Source organism: Nelumbo nucifera, chromosome 1 (genome assembly GCF_055504915.1).
Source record: "Nelumbo nucifera cultivar China Antique chromosome 1, China Antique-T2T, whole genome shotgun sequence".
NCBI lineage: Eukaryota > Viridiplantae > Streptophyta > Magnoliopsida > Proteales > Nelumbonaceae > Nelumbo > Nelumbo nucifera.
In genome coordinates this window covers 160464108-160467579 of record NC_142649.1, presented here as the reverse complement: position 1 = coordinate 160467579, position 3472 = coordinate 160464108, and positions in this window count along the sequence as shown.

The following is a 3472-nucleotide window of genomic DNA, read 5'->3' as shown; positions in this document are numbered from 1 at the left end:
TGTCTTTGTTATCTAGGATGTTCACTTGAAGAGTTGAAGTTGACGTCATTATGGTTGGGTTTGTTTGAGGGTCGCAAAAGATTTCATCATCGATGCCCTGCGATCTGCAGCTCGATGTGTTATGGTTGCAGGGTGGACCACTTACTTGGTTTTATATTTGGAATGTATTACTATTATGGTCACAGGTCACATAACCAGTGCAGTCTGAAATCTGAACGTTTTTTTGTGCTTGACTTTGTTGTTTTTCCCACCCTGGGTGTCGATGCTATCCTATCCTCTAACAACTGCTTGTGAGGGGGTTCAATTGAACATGTCTTTATATGTAAAGCCGGGGTGTAGCGCGTCCCCAGAAATCAAAACAAGCGATTACACTTGAGAGGCCTAGGAATGGAACTGAAAGATGCTTCGTTGGTGTGTGCAAAGTTAGCTAGCCAGTCTGTGGTAATATTTCCTTCTCTGTAGATGTGATGATACTCATTCGATCCCTCTATTCTATCCCTTAAAGTGATGCACTCTTCAATAATTGGACGCACCTTTCACGGGGGGCTGAAAATCCTTTTCAGACTATCAATAATTAGCTTCGAATTTCCTTGGATGATGATGATATACTATTAGGAAAGTTAAAGACTAGCTTGTCATGAGTTTGACACTTCATGCACCCCCTGACGAATTTATTACACTCTTGATCCGTCATATCCTTTTCGAATGATCTTTTTAGCGAGCATCTGGCTGTTGACATGGCCTCCGCAAACTCCCGTGTAGAGCTCTCACGAATGGCGTGCTGAGCTTCTTCTTTATCTAGACATCGCAAAAGTCTCCTTTCGAATGATCGCTTGTAAAGTACGCCAGCTAGTAGCACGTAGCGGGTAGCCAGCTGTCGAAATACTTCTCCAAAATATGATCCAGGTGATCCCTGGCAACACAAGCAGCTGAGCAGTCCCCATCCAGGATGGATTGCTATATGATACGTTGTCGGGGGCAATCCCTTTTTAAAATACCAACAACACAATGTAAAGTTGGGGAATGTTTTTGCATCATTGCATCGGCATCCTTGAGAAAGAAATCAACTGCCACATCAGCAAAATTAATGGTTTTTGTTTTGAAAAGCCAAACCAAACCTAACCATATTGCCGAATACCCCCCTAAATGAATTATCCCATGAGAAAGAAATCAACTGACATTCCTGAAATGTTGTTGGGTAATCATGGTCAAGTTTGTTTATGTGGAAAAATCGTGAATCTACTACATATGAGTTATGGCAGCTTGATTTTAGAGGTGCCGGTTTCTTGTACCTATTAACTATGAATAACATTTGAAAGAGAAGAAAAAAAAAATCGATATTGCAACCCAGTTGAGCCATTCAAGTAGGGACTAGAGAGAATTCAATAAAGAGCAAGCACTCCTTGCTCTCAAATGTTGAAATGTTCAACTTCAACAGGCTTGCTTGAAAGTGAAATTGAAGTGTCACCAAAATCCATTGCAAATGCAACGGATATACCATTGTGAAACCAATTCCTTCTCAAGTCGAAACTTGCTGTTAAAGATGTTGATCTGTGTCTGTGTGGGCTCTATTTACGAATTCCAACGATTGTTTTGTTGCATTACTGTTGATGGATCCCAAATCTGAAATGAGTGAGTTGAGAGTGAGAGTATCACCATCAGGGGCTCCTCCTTAGTCCTTCCCCACCACACTGGCACTTTGGCACTTGGCTTGCCGCCACATCTAATTCTGTGTTGAGCAGCTTTTGCTTTTGTTTTGTTAACATGTTCCTTCCTTCAGAGCCAGAGAGGCAAGGATAGGACGATCGAGTATCCACATCGTTGCGGTTGCCTAATCCACACAAGGCCAAACCGGCAAACCCCCTTTTTTAAGTGGGCCTCATGGCATAACTTGTGATTATATATGTAAGTGTTTTAAGTAAGGAAGGCTAGCAAAGAGTAAAATCAGTTGCTGTAATTTTGGGACTCCATCCACTCTCCAGGATCGGTGTTTGTTTAGAAATTAGAATGGACCAACCCCATGTTCTTAGTCTCCTCATCTTCTTTTTTATTTCTTTAAGTTATCGGAATATATATATATATATATATATATTGTCCAACCACCCCAATCCAGCACTAAGTGTGGAAGGGTGTAGAGACCATAGCTACAAGTAATTTATTTACCATAAAGGCTTCTCATTGTCAAGACAAGACTTTTCTCATTCCATCTAAATAATGGCGTGCATTGTATTAAAGAAGGTTTAATCAATCTAGGTTTTTGACTTTTGTCGTCGGCCCGTTTAAGACTCTCAGATCTGGGTCCAATATTACTCCCGTGCCTGACAATAACGACACGGTGACACTTAGAAAGAAAATCGTCAACACTCAAGTGATGAAGCACCGGCCACTCCTGTTATAGTCTTATCTCTATTCAACACCTCAACATATTAAATGTGTTAAATCGATAGCTAAATAACGAGTTAATTATTGTAATTTTTACAACCACATCTGTCCATTGAATTTATAGAGAAAACTTTGCTTCCCACTCCTTGTTGTAATTTTTTCTTGGCAAAGAAGACATGGGAAATTTAATTAGATGTCTCTCCAGTTTGTTCGTTTCTCTCTTGTCAAGGTCAGAGTTGATGCCTAGGCCCAGTTAGCATTCACAAAAGATAGATATACCGGTTTCGCTTTTGACATTTAACTGATAACGACAGAGGAGAGGAGTGAGTGATGTCCCTTTGTAGGGTTGTAAGTTTACAAAGGCAGGAGGATATGGAAAGATATCAGGAATTGAAGGATAGTGAGATATTTCCAAGGCAAAGATCTTTGACATTGATTTCAACACTTCAAATTCTCGATTTCTACTTGCTTAGCTATAGTGGGGTAGGTGCATCTGCAGTCCATAAATGCTCTCTCCATCGGAATGGTATTCGGAATTTCTCAAGAGAAGAGATTGGCCTTTCTGCCTTCTGCTAGGCGATGCGGGCGTTGGACCAGCACCCTTTACTGACTTTTACTGAAGTTTTTCTTTCTTTTGTTTGGTCTTTTCCTTTCTTCCGGTCACAAGTCACATCACGATTAAGACTTATAGTTGTACAACTAGAAAATGACCTCTATTCTCATATATTTTTGTATGACACCTAATTTTTTTTTATATTATAAAATATAAATTTAAGTTATTGTTTTATTTGAAATATAAATTCGTTATTTAATTTAACACATTAAATCAAATTTTATTTTTAAATAATTACCCATTTTATAAATCCTATATTATTTGAAATGAACTTTTTTGTTTTCTCTTTTCAGCAAATGTATTTGTTATTCATCACCTTTTCGTTAAGTGGGTAGAAGACACAGCTGAATGCTTTTTAGGTGTTGAGCGGACTGTGGACATCAAATGGTGAAACAACGAGATCCAATTCAAGTCACTGAAATGGGTAGGTTAGTGATGGATAGAGGATATATAGCTCCCCCACATGTTGAATTTGTA